The sequence below is a fragment of the Notamacropus eugenii genome, chromosome 6, assembly GCF_028372415.1.
Source record: "Notamacropus eugenii isolate mMacEug1 chromosome 6, mMacEug1.pri_v2, whole genome shotgun sequence".
NCBI classification, from domain to species: Eukaryota; Metazoa; Chordata; class Mammalia; order Diprotodontia; family Macropodidae; genus Notamacropus; species Notamacropus eugenii.
The window spans coordinates 51,413,286-51,432,515 of NC_092877.1; the positions used below are offsets into that span (position 1 = coordinate 51,413,286).

The following is a 19,230-nucleotide window of genomic DNA, read 5'->3' on the forward strand; positions in this document are numbered from 1 at the left end:
ATCATAGTGAAAGTTGGATACAGTGACTTTCAGTGGTTCTCCACTCTATCTAGGATAAAAGGTAAATTCCTTAGCCTGATATTCATATCTGATAGATATGAAGAGGTATCTCAGAGTTGTTTTAATTTGCATTTCTGTAATCCATGGGTGGGGAACCTGCAGCCTTGAGGCCACTTGTGACCCTTTAATAAAAGGAATTCTTCTGTAAAACTTGGACTCAATCAAAAGGTCATACCCACAGATCTAGAAGGCCACATGTGACCTCGAGGCTACAGGTTCCCCACCCCTGCAAAATCAAAAGTGATTTAGAGCACTTCTTCATATGCCTATAGGTAGCTTTGATTTCCTCATCTGAAAACTACCTATTCATATCCTAACACCATCTGATTCCATCCTACCTTTTCTGATTTTACACTATTTCCTGATTTTACACTATTTTCCTTTACATACACTATGTCTTTCAGTCAAACAAGTCTATTGGCTCCTCACACAGAGATCTTATCTTGTCCTCTGTCTAATCCATGCTTTTGCACAGGCTTTCTCTGATGCCTACAAGATCTCCCACCTCATTTCATCCAATTGAGATTTTGCTTTAACTTTGAGTACCAGCTTCCTGGAGGAAGATTTCTCTGATTTCCGCCAGCAGAAAATCATTTGCCTTTTATCTTCATTTCTTGTTGTTTGACTTTCTTTTTCAAAGAGGACCAATGACTCAATTACATGCCAATAAATCTGACAATCTGAGCAAAATGGATGCATATATACAAAAATATAAATTATCTAGATTTACAGATCAGGAAAGAGAATGCCTAAATAACTCCATCTTAGAAAAAGGAATTGAGCTCGGGGATAAAGGCCTCATTTCTAGAATATAGAGAGAACTGATCCAAATGTATAATCATACAAGTCATTCCCCAATTGATAAATGGTCAAAGGTTATGAACAGGCAATTTTCAGAGGAAGAAATTAAAGATATCTATAATCATATGAAAAAATGCTCTAAATCACTATTGGTTAGAGAGATGCAAATCAAAACAACTCTGAGGTACCACATCACACCTATAAGATTGGCAAACATGACAGAACAAGAAAATGATAAATGCTGGAGAGGATGTGGGAAAGTTGGAACACTAATTCATTGTTGGTGGAGCTGCGAGCACATCCAACCATTCTGGAGAGCAATTTGGAACTATGCCCAAAGGGCTACAAAAATGTGCATACCCTTTGACCCAGCAATATCGCTACTAGGACTATATCCCCAAGAGATCATAAAAATGGGAAAGGGTCCCACATGTACAAAAATATTTATAGCAGCACTCTATGTAGTTGCCAAAAACTGGAAGTCAAGGGGATGTCCATCAATTGGGGAATGGCTGAATAAATTATGGTATATGAATGTAATGGAGTACTATTGTGCCATAAGAAATGATGAACAAGAAGACTTCAGAGAGGCCTGGAAGGACTTATATGACCTGATGCTGAGTGAAAGGAGCAGAACCAGGAGAACTTTATGCACAGCAACAACCACAGTGTGTGAGAGTTTTTTCTGGTAGACTTAGATTTTTGTAATAACACAAGAACTTCTTACCAAAAAAAAAAAAAAAAAATCCCAATGGAGGATCTCAAGGCAAAATGCCTGCCACACTCAGAGAGAGAAATATGGAAGTCACTCACATATTGTAGCAGATCATGTTTGTGTATGTGTATGTGTTTGTGTATCATGTTCTGATTTGTTATATGATTTCTTTCATTTATCTTAGTCTGACTACATAGCATGACTATAGTGAAAATATACTCAATAGGAAAGTATATGTAGAATCTATACAGAATTGTATGCAGTCGTGGGGAGGGAGGGGAGTAGTGGGGAGTAAGTGGGGAGGGATAAAATCGCAATTGTATGGCAGTGATTGTTAAACATTACAGAATAAAAAAAAAGAAAAAGGAATTGAACAAGACATTACTGAACTTCCTAGGAAAAAATCCTCAGAGCCTGATGAGTTCAAGAGTGAATTCTACCAAATATTTAAAAAACAATTAATTCCAATACTATAAAAATTATTTGGAAAAACAAGTGAAAGAATCCTGCCAAACTCCTTTTATGACATAAATATGGTGCTGATACTCAAACCAGGAAGAGATAAAATATAGAAAGAAAACTATAGACCAACTTCTCTAATGAATATTGATGCAAAAATTTTGAATACAAGTAAATTGATTACAGCAATATATCATTAAAATCATACACTATGGGTGGGATTTATGCTAGGAATGCAGGGTTTGTTTAATATTAGGAAAACTGTCAATATAATTGACTGTATCAATAACAAATTGATGAGAAATTGATTGAGAAATCAAATGATTATCTCAATAGATGCTCAAAAAGCTTTTGAGAAAATACAGCACCCATTCTTATTAATAACACTAGAGATCACAGGAATAAAGGGAATATTCTTTAAAACGATAAGCACTATCTATCTAAAACCATCAACAAGCATTATCTGTAATGGAATTAAGCTAGAAGCCTTCCCAATAAGATTGGGATGAAGCAATGATGCACTTTATCACCACTGTTATTCAATATAGTACTAGAAATGTTAGCTATAGCAATAAAAAGAAATTGAAGGAATTAGAACAGGCAATAAGGAACCAAAACTATTCCTCTTGGCAGATGATATGATGGTATACTCAGAGAACCCTAGAGCATCAGCTAAAAAATTAGTTGAAATAATTAACAACTTTAGCAAAGTTGCAGGATATAATCATAAACCCACATAAATCATTAGCACTAAAACAGCATCAAGAGATAGAAAGAGAAATTCCATTTAAAATCACTGTAAACAATATATAATATTTAGGAATCTACCTGCCAAGACAAATCCAGGAACTATTTGAACACAATTACAAAACACTTTTGACACAAAGTTAGATCTAAACAATTAGGAAAATGTCAGTTGCTCATGGGTAGGCCAAGCCAATATAATAAAAATGACAATTCTGCCTAAATTTATTTACCCATTCAGTGCCATACCAATCAAACTACCAAACTATTATTTGATGGAGCTAGAAAAAAATCACCTGGAAGAACAAAAGATCAAGAATATCAAAGGAATTAATGAAAAAAAATACAAAGGAAGGAGGTCTAGCAATACCAGATCTCAAACTATATTTAAAGCAGTAATCATCCAAGCTATCTGGTACTGGCTAAGAAACAGAGTGATAGACCAGTGGAATAGATTAAGTACACAAAACATAGTAGTCAATGACCATAGTAACCTAATGTTTGATAAGCCTAAAGATCCCAGCTTTTGGAATAAGAACTCATTATTTGACAAAGACTGCTCGGAAAACTGGAAAACAATAGGACACAAACTAGGTATAGAACAACATCTCACACCATATACCAAGGTAAGGTCAAAATGAGTACATGATTTAAACATAAAGAGTGACACCATAAGTAAATTAGAAGAGCAAGGAATAGTCTACTTATCAGATCTATGAGGAGGGGAAGAATTCACGACCAAACAAGAGATAGAGAGTATTATGAAATGTAAAATAGATTATTTTGATAATATTAAATTAAAAGGCTTTTGCACACACAAAACCAATATGACCAAGATTAGAAAGAAAGCAGAAAGCTGGGAAACAATCTTTACAGCAAGTGTCTCTGATAAAGGCCTCATTTCTCAAATATATAAAGAACTGAGTCAAATTTATAAGAATACAAGCCACTTCCCAATTGATAAATGGTCAAAGGATATGAATAGGTAGTTTTCAGATGAGGAAATCAAAGCTACCTATAGGCATATGAAGAAGTGCTCTAAATCACTTTTGATTTTGCAGGGGTGGGGAACCTGTAGCCTCGAGGTCACATGTGGCCTTCTAGGTCTGTGGGTATGACCTTTTGATTGAATCCAAGTTTTACAGAAGAATTCCTTTTATTAAAGGGTCACAAGTGGCCTCAAGGCTGCAGGTTCCCCACCCATGGATTACAGAAATGCAAATTAAAACAACTCTGAGATACCACTTCATATCTATCAGATTGGCTAACATGACAAAAAAGGAAAATGACAACTGTTGTAGAGGATATGGGAAAATTGGTACACTGATGCACTGTTGGAGTTGTGAACTAATCCAACCATTCTGGAGAGCAATTTGGAAGAATGCCCAAAGCGCTATAAAAATGTGCATACTCTTTGATCCAGCAATACCACTACTAGATCTGTATCCCAAAGAGCATAAAAAAGGGAAAAGGCCCTACATGTGCAAAAATATTTATAGTAGCCCTTTTCATGGTGGCAAAATATTAGAAACTGAGGAGATTCCCCATCAATTGGGGAATGGCTGAACAAGTTGTGGTATATAAATATAATGGAATACTATTTTGCAATAAGAAATGATGAACAGGAGGACTTCAGAAAATTCTAAAAAGACTTGTATGAACTGATGCAAAGTGAAATGAACAGGACTAGGAAGAAAGACACTGTACACAGGATCAGCAATATAGTGTGATGATCAACTGTGAATGACTCAGCTCTTCTCAGCAACACAATGATCGAAGACAAGTACAAAGGATTCATGGGGAAAACGTTATCCACCTCCAGATAAAGAACTGATGGACTCTCAATGCAGATCGAAGTGTATTTTTTTCACTTACTTTATTCTTTCTCATTAAAAAAAATCTTTCTCTTTCACAACTGTGACTAATATGGAAATATTTTTTACATGATAATATGTATACAAATTATATCAAACTGAAAAAAGGGGAGGGGAGAGAGGGAGGAAGAAAATTTTGGAACTCAAGATCTTATAAATATGAATGCTAAAAATTTTCTTGACATGTAACAGGGGAAAAATAAAATACTATGAAAAACCCACAAAAAACCAAGAGGATGAGTCAAACCTGAAAAGATTATCATCTTCAGAGTTTTAACTAGAGGTTTTGGCTCACATGATAAGCCCCACAAAATTTACCCAGGATAAGCAGTATGAAAGGGATAAAAAAAACCCAACTTTTTAGAAGAAAATCAGTTGGGTAGAAGAGAGATTCAGGACCTTATGATTACAAGTCCTATGAGGAGAAAGAAAGTGGGATACTACCCCATGGGAAACAGAGAAGGTTCCTGGTTTCCATGTACACAGATCCCAGAGCTCTAGAAGACGCTACTGGATAGATTTTCAACAAGCGAGGAAGCTTGGAGGAGTTAGATTGGGAAGGAGCACATTTGGGATGCTACTACAGGGTAGAGAGATGGAAAGAAGCTACCAAACAGGCTAGTTTAACTAATTATTCTTGCAAATTAAGGTGAAGCTCAATTGTTTCTACTTGCTGAAAGAATACAAATATTGTTATTGTTCTCTAAATTTGGGCACCTTGGGAAAAAGTCCCAGTTACTGTGCTATAATTATACCCCTGCTCATCTTTAACAGGGATTATTGTAAAATACAAGAACACATATGACCAGAAAAGGAGTTGGTCAGTAATACTGACAAACCAGAGTGAGGGATAAAAGATAGTTCAAGTGACAGAGGATCAGAGAATAATTCTCATAGGAAGTGTCATTTGAATTGATCTTTAAAGGATGGATAGGAAATCAGTGAGAGGAGAAAGGAAGAGATGTCTCTTAAATTTCACTTTACTAGATTGCCCTATCTTTCTAGCTAGCCTGTTGAGATATTTCTGAATACTTGTGTTGTCATCTAACAGGTCAGTTGTTCTTTCCAGTTTCACATCAGTTGCAAATTTGATTTTAAAATTCCTTTGCTATAGTGGCTTTTGCTGTTGTGACATTTGACAATATATAGTTCCTAAACATAGAAGTGAGAGTAGGTAGAGATTCCTTAAATTCTTCTCTCAGGTCCAAAGCATACAACATCAAGATTAAGCTGCATTTTAGAATGGAATGTGAGCCTTTGCTTTCTGGTACATCTGTTAAGCTTAAGAAGTTTTGGGGCTTTATATTATATCTTTGTTAGCAGAGCCAAAGTTGCAGTTAATTACTATCATGACACTGTAAATATTGGGAGGGAGGTTCTTAACATCATTTGGGAAGGTTAAATTATAGACCCTATGTGTTTACTGGGAGGATCTATTTTTGCATAAGCTGCTAGCAGTCATTGACATTACTCAGGTAATGTTGTGGGTTGGGTATTTTTTTAAACACCCAACACAAAGAAATCCAAGCCCTGCTTGCTTTGAAGCTCTCCATCAACATGTCCCCCTCCTCTATTTCACCAATTCTACTTTCTTTACTTCCAAACACAGATTATCATCAACTACAGATTTGCTCACTCTCCCTGATCTTGACTTGATCCTGTCTGTCCAAGTCATCACATCTATCTGGAACAACCTTCCCAATTCCTCCTGCTAATCCAAATGCCACTTTCTTAAAAACTGAAGAAAAACTCAGCTCCTGGAAGCACTCTATAATTAACCATATCCTTATTATCAAGAAATTAATATCTTTCCTGATATTTCTCTATATTCCAAAAGAGTGGAAACACTTCAAAATGACACTCTCAGCCACACCCTGAGTCAGGAAAGACTGATCTTATCATGATCTGACTGGTCTAGATTGCAATCTTAATTTACCACCATGCATCTCTATCAAAGATAGAGATGCCTTACCAAGGATCCTTGTACCCTGAGAACACGAAAGAGATAACATAGACAGCACCGGTCCTTCGTTCAAATGTCTCCATTATATATCTTCTACTAAACTGTAATTATGGCTTAATGGAAAACGTACTGGATTTGGAATCAAAAGCCCTGGGTTTGGATCTAGACTCTATTTAATACTTTTGTGACCCAGAATAAATTCTTCCCCCCATCTCTGGGTCTTGGTTTCTTTAGATGTGAAGGGAGACTTGGGGTGTGTGTGGATATATGTATATGTGTGTGGATGTGTGTGTGTGTGACAGAGACAGATACACACACACACACACACACACACACACACACACACACACAGAGACAGAGAGAGCATAAGCACAGGAGGGATGTTCACAAGGGAATGCTCCCAGAAATGGCATCAAAGTCCTTGGGCTTGACAAAGAAAAGGGCTACCTCTTCTTAAGAGACTAGAGCAAAGGGAAGGGTGCATAGGGGACTAGAGTATGTAGAAGGATTTGGGGATGTGGAATTGGGGAGTAAAGGAAGCTCACTTATCCACTGATTAGCTATTGATTTTTGTTTTATGCTAAAACCAAGTGTTAGTTCCCTATATACCTTGGATAGAAGACTATTATCAGAGATTTAATGCAGATTACCACCTCAATCCCCAGTCCCATGGACAATTTACCTCATTAAACTGGTTGCATTGATTAGTGCAAAAGCATTTCAATTTCATGCTTTGGAAACTATCTATTTTATCTTTTGTGATTGTCTCTATGTCTTGTTTGGTTAAGAACTCTTCTCTTAGCCATGGCTATGAAATGTATCTGATCTCATCCTTTTCTATATTTTTTATGTTGGACCTTTTATGTTCAAATCATGTATTGATTTTGAGCTTTTTGTAACATATGGTTTAAAATACTAGTCTACATCTAACTTCTGCCAAATTTGTTTCCACTTTTTCTGGTAGTTCTTGTCAAACAGACAGTTCTTCCTAAACTAATTCATGTTCTCAGGTTTATCAAAACATGAGTTATCCGTTGACTCTGATTTTCTAGTCTATTCCACTGTTCTTTTTTTCTAATTTTTTTAAACCAGTGCCAAATAGTTTTGATGGCTATTACTTCATAGAATAATTTGAGGTTTGGGAGTGCTTTTCTTTCTTCATTCCTACTTTTCTTTTTTCAATATCTCCTTTGAAACTCTAGACCTTTTGTTCCTCCAAATTAATTTTGCTATTATTGTGTCTAGTTCTACAAAATCAAAAGGGGCACTTTTAATACAACTATTTATAAATCCACATCTTCTAAATATTAGGAATTCCATTTTTTTTCACAGAAGAGAAGGCATTATTTTGCGATAAAAATCAGTCAAGCATTAGCAGCAAAAATCTGAAGACTCAAGGGAGCAATATGATAACAGAGAATACAATTTTCAAACCTTGTCCAGGGTCTACAGCTATCTCATCCCAACTTTTCCTTAAAGCATTATCTTTTCTGGTACTTATCTCATAGGGTTGTTGTAAGGAGCAAACCTTGAAGCATTATGTAAATGTCATACATTATTATTATTGTTGTTGTTAATCTCTAGAATATGTAGTATCATTCTGATTTTTCTAACTTTTTAATCCTGGAGCTTTGCTCTAGACTCTCTTCAAATGATACAAATTTTACTTAAGTTATAAAACCCAGACTGGACGTAATACTCTACTAAGCAGTCGATTTTCTGCCTTTGATGCTTACTAGCTATATGACTTAGGGCAAGTCATTAATTCTTACTTCCCCCACTTGTAAAATATAGATAATAACTTACATTATAAACTTCACAAGGTTGTTATCAGGAAAGCACTTTGAAAGGGTAAAATGTTATGGAATTGGCAGTTATTATTCTTAAATGTTATAAAAAAGCAGGTAAGTTGCTTGAGGTAGAAATTATTTGATTTTTTGCCTATACATCCCAAGTACCTAGAACAGTTTGATTTGAGGCAAATCTCTCAGTGAACTTCCCAGTGATATAAACAACAGTCTAAGGCCTTGAACATGCAGACTTTTAAAAAAAATATTTGGTGAACAAAAGTGAGTTAATTTAATGAATTTTAGGGGTTCAGGGACAACATCTTAGAGTTGGAAGATACATAAGAGGTAGTCCAATGATGAATCCTTTCTATAATATTCCCAACATGTGGTCATCCAACTTCTGCCTCAATACTTCCTTTGATGGGGAAGTCAATACTTCATTAGGCAGTTCATTCAGTTTTCAGATAGCTCTAGATGTTTGAAGGCTCTTTCTTATATTGAGTTGAAGTTTGCTTCCTCAAAACTTCCTCTTGTTCCTCCAAATTCTTTTATCTACAACCAAGCAAAATTGCTCTAGTTCTTTTTCTCTATGACAACTCTTCAGATACTACAAGATAATGGTTATGTTTACCTTGGATAGAACAATACTCAGAGAGACAGATATACTTATAACACCTATAGCAGGTGTGACTGAAAAAAATGATTTTTCGACTAGTGACCAAGAACCCTTTGATGGCACTTTTTGTTGTCCTGTATAGTCATCCATCTATCTATCCACTCAACAAATAAGCATTAAATAAACCTACTTTGCTAGGCACTGGGAAGGACATAAAATTTAGTTAAGACATGACCCTGTGAAGTGGCCTCAAGGCCAAAAAGAATTTCTGGAAGAGCTCAAAAAGGATTTCAAAAATCAAATAAGAGCCATAGAGGAATAAGTGGGAAAAGAAATGAGAGTGAGGCCAAAAAAAAAGAGAGGAAAAAAAAGTCAATAGCTTAGTAAAGGAGACACAAAAAATGCTGAAGAAAATAACATCCTAAAAACAAAACAGATCAAATGTTAAAAGAGGCACAATAATCCACTGGAGAAAACTACTTAAGAAGCAGAATTAGTCAAATGAAAAAAGTTGTACAAAAAAATCACTGAAGAGAAAAACTCCTTAAAAAGTCGAATTGGTGAGGCCCCATGCCCCAGCACGAGAAGTTTGGGACAGTATCTCCTCCATCCCAAGAGCAGAGTCTAACTTTAATATAAAATTAAAAATCATGAAATAAGCTAGAAAATGAGCAAAACACAACAAAAGAACCCAATCATAGAAAGTTACAATGGTAACAGGGAAAAATGAAAACACAAACTCAGAAGAATACAACAATGTCAAAACAGTTAAATGAAAACTGCTCCCAGGTCAAGCAGTAAATGTTGCAAGCAGCCAAGAAAAGAAAATTCAAATATTGTGGAGCCACTGTCAGAATAACACAAGATTTAGCAGCTTCTACATTAAAGGACGGGAGGATTTGAAATATGATATTCTGGACAGCAAAGGAATTAAGATTACAACCAAGAATTATCAACCCAGCAAAACTGAGTATAATCCTTCAAAGGAAAAAAATGTATATTCAATGAAATAGAGGACTTTCAAGCATTCCTGATGAAAAGACCAGAGCTGAATAGAAGATTTGACATTTTAAGAGAAAACTCAAGAGAAGCATAATAATGTACACAGGAAAGAGAAAACATAAGGAAATCAATAAGGGTAAAACTGTTTGTATTCCTACAGGGGAAGATGATATTTGTAACTCCTAACAACTTTCTCATTATGAGGGCAGTTAGACAGAATATACTTAGAGGGCACAGGTATGAGTTGGCTATTATGAGATGATATCTAAAAAAAAACAAAATTAAGGGGTGAGAAAGAGAGATGCACTGGGAGAAAGGGGAAGGGATATTAAATATAAAAACACCTGCCTTCAGTCTAGTAGGGTGAAATAATTCAGCCATAGATAAATATAATTTACCTGATAAATACGTTAGACAGATGTATGCTAAATGTTACCTGAGATCTGGTAGTAATTACTGACAAGAAAGAGTAAATAAGGCTTCCTGGAAGAGGTAGCATTTGAGTTGAACACAATAGGGGGAGGGAGAACATTTCAGACATACGAAACCAGCAGAAACACAGAGGTGTAAAAGCACAGGGTATGTAGGATACAGCTCTTTAGAGTTGGAAAGGATCTTTGAAGTTACCAAATCCAGCTCCTTCATATTACAAATCAGAAACCTGAATCACTGGAGAAGTGAAGTGACTTGCCCAACATCACAAATCTAGTAAATAATAGCCAGGATTTGAATTCAGGTCCTCTGATTTCACAGAATACTCACAATACTTCTGTTTCCCTCAAAACAATATGTCATAGAAACAAATAATATAACCCAATCAATCTAACTAATTAAAATTGCAAATATACCTTAAATGAATCTCCAGTGAAGGAATACTTGTTTATGTCCTAGTATGTCATTGCCAGGATTGGGGTCATGTCAGAATGGGGCTGAACCAAATGACTAAGCCTGGGTACCCATTATATCAAAGAATCTCAGTAAATTATTATTGAGGATCTGATCACAGTACCCTACAATCTCAGATTTTAAAGGGTCTTCAGGTACTATATAGTATATTCTATATCTAAACAGGAACCCATTTCAAGCACAAGTGATCATCCAGGCTCCACTATAAGACCTACAGGGATAGGAAATTCACTTTGCTTTGGTTAATCTCATTGTTAGGGAGTTTTTCCTTATATTAAGCTCAGATCTGTCATGCTGCCACTAGTCACTGTTCCTAGTTCTTCTCCCTTAGACCAAGTAAGCAAGTCTAATCCCTCTTCCATTTGACAGTATTTCAAATACTTGAATCTTTGTCTGTCTACATTTTTATCAATAATTTGGCTGAAGTCATGTTTATCAAATTTTCACATGAGGGATGCACTGGGAGAAAGGAGAAGTGAGAAGAACCAGGAGATCATTAAGCACAGTAACAGCAATGTTGTAAAGATGATCAATTGTGAAAGACTTGGCTACTCTGATCAATACAATGGAAAATTAAGCATTCATCTAAAAAAGGTCTCAGAGGTACTTGCTGTACTATACTTATAAAGACTTGCACTTATTTGCCATGACACTAGCTACTATGCCCAAATGATCTTTTAACAATTCAACCATCATGATAGCTTGCATTTGTTGTAGCACTTAACCATTCACATAATACTTTCCTCTCAATGACTCTGGGAGGCTAGTAATGATAACATCTCATAGTCCTGTAGTGCTTTGCAAAGTGCTTTCCATACAACACTTGTAAGAAGTAGGTAGTGCACTCTTGTTTCTATTGTAGGCAGGATTCTCTGCCACAATTTTTTCTGTTAACTATGGTCTTGCAGTAATCCCCATGAACTCTGAAGAATAAAAACTGTAGGCAGCCCAAAGGGTAATAGAAAGATATATGGTGCAGGCAAGAGGCTGACAACAGAATAGGATAGGACTTGCACATGAGAAGAAGCCTGAAAGACATCACAAAGGACTCATTTGAGCAGAAAAGGTGGTGGACCACCCCTATGGCAAAACTAAGGGCAGCCTGATTGTTATATTGGTATTTATGAAATGTCAAAATCACCAAAGAAAGGCTTCCAGTTTGGGGAAGGAGAGGAGGCAGATCCTTCACAGAATATTTATGTAAAGATTTGGACACAAGCAGTATGTGGTCTGAATGGGTGGAGAAAATATGAATGAAATCACAGATGCATTAAAGTATTGTTATTCTCATTTACACATGAAGAGAACTGACACTGACATTTGCCTACTGTCATATAGCTAGTAAATGACAGCTGAGATTTGAACCCAGGTCTCTTAATGCCAAGTTCTACACTCTTTCCACTACTCCACACTGCATTTTGATTGCTACTTTCTAATCACTTTTAAAATTACAACATCTTTGAAAATAGTATGGTCACCTTGTTTTAACAATCTTTTACTGTGTTGTGTATTAGAAGACTACCAATTTGCTACTATATTAAATCAGAGTGATGGGTATTTCAATGAAGATAAAAAGTCACTAAAGGCAGAGAAGATTTATATTCCTTAAAATGCATTTATCACAGGAAGAGTCTAAAGCATTCACTTAAGGCGTATGGCTCATGAGAACAGGAAGAGTCTAAAGCATTCACTTAAGGAGTATGGCTCATGAGAACAACCATTAGTTAAAAGGTAGTTAGGAAAAGTGACCATGTACTTTTTTATTTAGGAGGGGATTCAAACTAGTTACTTATCTTATTAGTAACACTTCTCTCTGAAAACATGATTATGGTGAACTTCATGAATAATTAAAATGTTCATTTGGTTCCAAATGTAGAATATATATGAACCATGAAGTAGCATGATCATATCTTAACTGTATGTGGCATTTAGGGATATAGTCATATATACAACATGCCTTCAGTCCTTTGTTACAAAGTGATCTATTCTCATCAGTAACAATAATGGAACCACTCCATTTGGATATGATCTCTTCTGTACCTAAGGAAGAATGGAAGTTTGATACACTGATGGATGACACATCATTCACCATTCTGAATTTATTTGTATTGCTGCAGTCTTTGTACATATGATTCTTTTGGCACTGCACTCTTCATTCTACATCAATTCATACAAATTGTCATGTTTCTCTGAATTCTTCATATTTATCATTCCTTGAAGTGCAACAGCATTCCATTCCATTTATGTACTATAATTTACTTAGTCAATCATTGACCATTTATTTCATTTCTAGTTTTTTGCAACATAAATACTTTCAAGGCAATTTTCTCCAGTGAACCATACACAGACCACTGATAAATACAGCCTTAAAGACTACTGAGAAGACATCTTTCACCTGAGCATCAAAACCATCGAAAACTATAAATGATTACCTGGGTAATCTTATTCAATAATCTGCTGACTAGTGATAACAATCAAGCTGTTAAACAGGGGCTATGTGCTCAATAGAGGCATATGTCAGGGTCAAAGAGGATATCTTTCAAAAAGTTCAAACAAAAGAAAATTTTTATATTAATGGTTAAGTTCTTTAAATGTTCATATTTGTAGATAACACTGATCATTGGAGAGATCCACAATAATGCAAAAGGGAGAAAGCTGTCTGGAGAAGGTGCCCATCATTCTCATCATCCATGGTAATTATTGTCTACCTGCCACCAAAAGGCAGTTGGGCACAAAAGCCCTAGGACTGGTAGTGTGCCTCCCCTCCCCCAATACTACTAGTCTTGCTTCCAGCTCAGCCCTCATGGCCATCCTCAGGGGAAGAAAATTCTGTGGCAGCGGGGCAGAGCATCCCCACAACTGCCAATCAACTGCTACTCATGGAGCAGGAAGACCAGCCTGGTTGAAACATTATGGTAATTTGGGAAAGAGACAGAAGGGTAGTATGTGCCAGGCAAATCAAAACACCATCACTATCTTTACCATTATCTTCCCTCAGGCCCTGAGACAGTCTAAGATTTTGAACCCAAGAGTCTTGGGACTGACAGGATATGGGCTCTGAACCAGTCTCACTCCTTTGAACTTTTCCCCTGAACTTTCCCCCATGGGCCAGTCCAGAATAATCTTTTCAAGGGTCCTTTCATTGTGACTCTGACCCGGACCCAACCTTCGATTCTCTGTTACCTCTGATCCAGTCCAGGCTTCCATGGTCTGTTACCTCTGGATCACCCCAGGCTATTGGCCATTCCTTGATTCCATTCAAATCTTCCCACAGATGTTTTTCCCTATAAAAAGGGTCAGTCTCATCTACCCAGTTCAAGAACTGTTAAAATCTTACCCAACCTAACCTGTGTTTTAATAAACCTTGTCTCTGACTGAAAGAAGGCTTGAGTTGAATTCTTTCAAGGCAGACCCACTCCTTTTGCCCTTAAATTTCAGGTTTGGAAAACAAGGAAGTTCTATTTCCATAGTTTTGGGTGATCAGTTGTGACCTAGCATGGTCAGGTTAGAGGTCAGAAACTTGTGTGCAGGCTTGACAAGCTGTTTGAGGGAAAGCCTATCAGAGAGGAGAACATGAAGTCATGTGGCAATGGATAGTGTTGCAGGAGGTCCAAAATTCAGAACAGTAAAAGAAGCTGCCATTGGTCTGAACAAATTGCAGTCTTCCTGTAACCTTACTGGGAAGCTACCTGTTCATAATGAACATAAAAGGCACTCCCTCCTCCCAAGACAGGTGGAGTCAGCTTTGACCTAGTGTTCAATTCCTTTGAACTCTACTTTAATAAATTTTCCTTGATATCTTTCTGTGTGTCAAATGTGTCTCTCACACAAGGTTCTCAGCACCCTTAGACCACAACAGGTCTAGCAATGCTTCCAGCTCAATGTCCTCAGTCATTATTCCTGGAAGCAACCCTTGTGGAAAAGCAACTCAGCAACTGCTCCTGCAGGTGCTATAGCCATAGCTAATGAAGACCTAGAAAGGAAAGTTCTTGCCACCAAAGTCTTCAGCACTGTTAAATGGTTCAGTATCAGAAACTGATATAGTTTTATCAATGGAAATGACAGTAAAAAAGAGATATTACCACCTGCTTTGTACCCTAAGACCCATAGGATTTTTCCATCTGATTGGCAGCTGAAATCTTCACACAAGTTCTCTCCCCCATTAGAATGTGAGCTCCTGGAGAGTAGGAACTGTCTTACTTTTCTATTTGTACCTCCAGTGTTTAGCACATTGTAATTCATTAATGAATGTTTCACTTATTCATTCATTCATTTATTCTAAAATAATTGTTCTAATTATTTATAAGGAAAAACCAAAGTGGATGAAAAACATATTGCCCAGGCTATAATGTGGTATTTGACACTCATTGAACTAGCCCATCAGTATGTATATCTTAGACAAACACTGAAACTGGGTAATGAACTGGCTGCAGAGCTGATATTTCTCCTGGTACTTTTATATGACATCGTAGGCTTGGCAGAATTAAAATGACAACACAAAGGATAATAGCTATATCATGTTATCAATGATAATATGGGAAAAGCAACATAAAAACCCTAATTGGGTATGTTTATGATCAGAGAAGGAGGTAGAACAATCTCAAAATGAGAATTAAGGATAACAGGCAGATAGCAAAAGGGTATAAAATAATAGATATTCCAAGATAAGAGGAAAGCCTTTAGCCCCCATTGAGTAAGTCCTTTATAGAGAGTTTATGGAAAGCATGAATAAGAACCAAATAAGACAAGAAGGGATGGAAAAATAGTGATCCACACCACAGGAATGCAACGACAAATTCATCAAAGTGATGATCTTTAAATTATTTGTTCAAAATAGATTATAGGGGAGTTTTCCGTATATTATTAATTTAATTTTAAATTATTAATTCATTTTAAATTATAATTTGCATATAATGATGTTGACAAAAACACATTTGCATAATGCTTTAAGTCTGCCATGTTTGGAATAGGAGCCAGTTAAGCCAGATAGAACAGATCTAGCAACATTTCTATAACAAATTATTTTTTATCATTGATAACAGTGAACCAGCCACATTGAGATTTTAACACCACAGTCCCTGATGTACCATACAAGAAAATGGAGTTGGTGTTAAAGAAGACAAAGACAGAACAACAGCGAGATAAAAGCAAGTATACTTAGAAGAAGAAATTCATGATGGAGGAAATACAATTAGGAAAACATTGTGGGCTTGATTTTCAAGCTATCTGAAAGGGAAAGATAGTGAACAAGTGGAAAAAATCACGGATGTATTATTAGACCTCTAAGAGGTATTTGAGAGGACATCTACCCCACATGCTTCTTTTAAAAGTCTCTTCAAAATGGTTATGCAAATGATCTACATCTATATTGAGGTTGTCCTTTCTGAAAGTGTGATAAAGGAATAGGAAAGTTTTCATAAATGAATTCCATATTACCCTCACAATTCAATTCAGTTCATTAAGTATTAAGTGCCTATGTTGTAGTTCTATCATCGGGTAAAAGACACAATATAGCACTGTTACTGTTTGTTGACTTGTTTATAGCATATAAGTATGAGAGAAACAGTGCTTGAAAAACAAGGTGAATATTGTGAGATATGTGCTTGACACACAAAAAGGTATCAAGGAAATTTTTTTAAAGTAGTGTTCAGAGGAATTGAAAACTTTGGCCAAGGAGAAGAGAGAGAGAGACAAAGACAGAGAGAGAGAGAGAGAGACAGAGACAGAGATACGGAAGTGAGGGCGTTTTTATAAAATTAGTGCAGGACAGATCCTCCTATCAGAGGATGGACTGGTCTGTTCTCTTTAGGGTCACAATCTTTTGACACACTCACTATACATCATTAATAAGCACAGTTGAATTTTTAGGTCCGTACAATAACTTCATGTTCTCTCTGATAGGCTTTCCCTCAAATAGCTCATCAAGCCTCCGCACAAGTTTCTAACCTTCTTCACTTGACTCTACTAGGTCACAATTCTGATTAACTTTCTCCACTGAAAGTTTTGACCTTGTGGAAATGGAACTTTTTCCTTCGTTTCCCACAAATATGTTAATGTATTTTAATATTCCAGACATGCACTGGGGGAAGGAGGAATGGAGAGAAAGAATGGGGAAAATTATCGCACATAAAGGAGGCACAAAAGAGCTTTTACAGCGGAGGGGATGGTGGGGTGGAGTAGAAGGGTAACACCTAGTTGTTTTCACATTGTCTCTCCCTTAGACCAGCGAGTTTCTTCAGGACAGCAACTGTCTTTTGCCTCTTTTTGTCTCTCTAGTACTTAGCACACTGCCAGGAACATATGAAGCACTTAAGAAATGCTTGTTGAAGACTTACCTACTAACTATACTCCAGCCAACACTGGACTAATGCCTATTTCCTCACTTTTTCTTTGTTATAGTACTTCCTTCTTTTTCTTATCAAAGCGAAATAATGAGGCATCTCTACGAAACAACTATTTTAAAAGATTCTTTTTGATCTAGCTGGTCATTCCTACCCCTCAACCCCCATCCCCCATCTGCTGTTCTGCTTTCCCATTGGTAACAATCATTTCCACAAGGGCTCATTATTCACATAGTATCACATACTGTGGATCCTTCCTTCTGAAAGGGAATTACCCTGCTACCACTGTCCAAAGATAAATTGGTCTTTTTTTCTGTAGCTCATCAAAGAAAGCATGGCACCATGAAAAGATCACTACACTTAAAGTTAGTAAGAAGAATTGAGTTCAGTCCTAATCCTGCTACCTGCTATCTGTGTTACATCGGGAAAATTACTTCCTATAGACCCTCAGTGGTGTCATCTATGAAATGGGGGTTCTGGACTAGAGGATAACTAGAGCTCCTTCCAGCTCTAAAACCTATAAGGATTTATGTTACCATTCTAACTTTTATTCTTTGAGAGACAGTGTGGTATTAGATGAAGAGGTGTGGGTTCAAGTCCCAGTTCTAAAACTTAATATTGTATGACCCTGAGCAAGTTGCTTAATGATTCTGAAGTTATTATCTCACATACGGACAACCTCACAGGGTTCTTTTAAGAAATGTATATTATAAACTTTGAGGTGCTATAGAAATTTGAATAATTCTTATAACGCAAGGGAGAACATGAAGGCAAGAAATCCTATTTCTAGTGTGAATGCTCCAAATTTTTTTTAGGTGTGAGCAACTCATTAAGAGTCTGAAGTGGCTCTTTTGAAGATATTGGTATTGTCTGACAAAAATATATGGAAGTAATACTTTATCAGTGACAGCTATAAAGGTTGATAGCTATCCAAAGCCATGTACATACTATCTGAACAAAACAAAATATCTGAAGACATGAGAATGAAAATATACATACACCCCGTGTAAAGAGAAATTTCCAAGGGGCAATTCCATCAATGTTTTTAGATGATGTTAAATTTGTAGAGCAAAATATTTCAACAAAAACTAATGCCAACAAAAACTAAGTGCCAACTATGTATAGGGCCTGAGCTGAGCTCCAGTATGATTCAGAGAGAAATAAGACCCAGATTCTGCCTCTCCTCAAGGAGCTTACTATCTAGTCAGTGGATCAGAATACCACCCTGTCTAATTAATAAAAAATATGTTCTAAAACTTGGAGTTCTTTACTGTAGCAAATACTTAAAATAATTCTTTCCATGCTTGTAAACCTTGCCTACTTCCTCTTTCATTTTATTTCTGGTCTTCTTTTTGCAGACTGATTATTTCAATTGCCCATTATGCTTCCATAAACACAGGCTGAAATAGCCTATTTTCTGGTTAGTGATATACTTTTTCTGGTGCTATTTTCTGAAAGCCTGTCAATCATATATCATATTAAAAACTGCAAGACTCCACTTTTCCCACCTAGTACAACGAAGACATTAGGGCTGGGCTTGCCCAGAAGAAGCAGAGATTTGGCTCTCTTAAAAGTAACTTGATGCAGACAAAGCAAGCCAGATCATTCAGGTCTCCAAGTGACTGGGGAGGCTAATTTGAGGTGGTTTAGCTGTCTATCTAAATTACTGTACAATGGCCAACTCTCCATTTCACTGTGTTCTAAGTAAATACTTCCTAGACCTGATTTAGCACTATCGTGAATTTCTTAGACCCAATGGATGGGCTCAGTGTTAAGTAACACAAGCATAACTGACAATGTTTCTGCAGAAATAAGATTCTACCCAGACAATTTGTATTATATCATATCAACTTCCCACTTTCCTTCTAGGCTACCAGCATGCCCAGCTCCTACAAAAATATTCATAGGTATTTTTTTCTTAAATTACTTTTTTAGTCAAAACACAGTAACTTACTTGAC

The 19,230-nt window shown here is 36.4% G+C and overlaps 1 protein-coding gene across 1 annotated transcript in view; it reads right to left on the reverse strand.

The window, feature by feature from the left end:
- POLN (DNA polymerase nu) overlaps positions 1–19,230 on the reverse strand; it is a 260,105-nt gene that overhangs the window by 112,202 nt on the left and 128,673 nt on the right. The window lies entirely within an intron of this gene.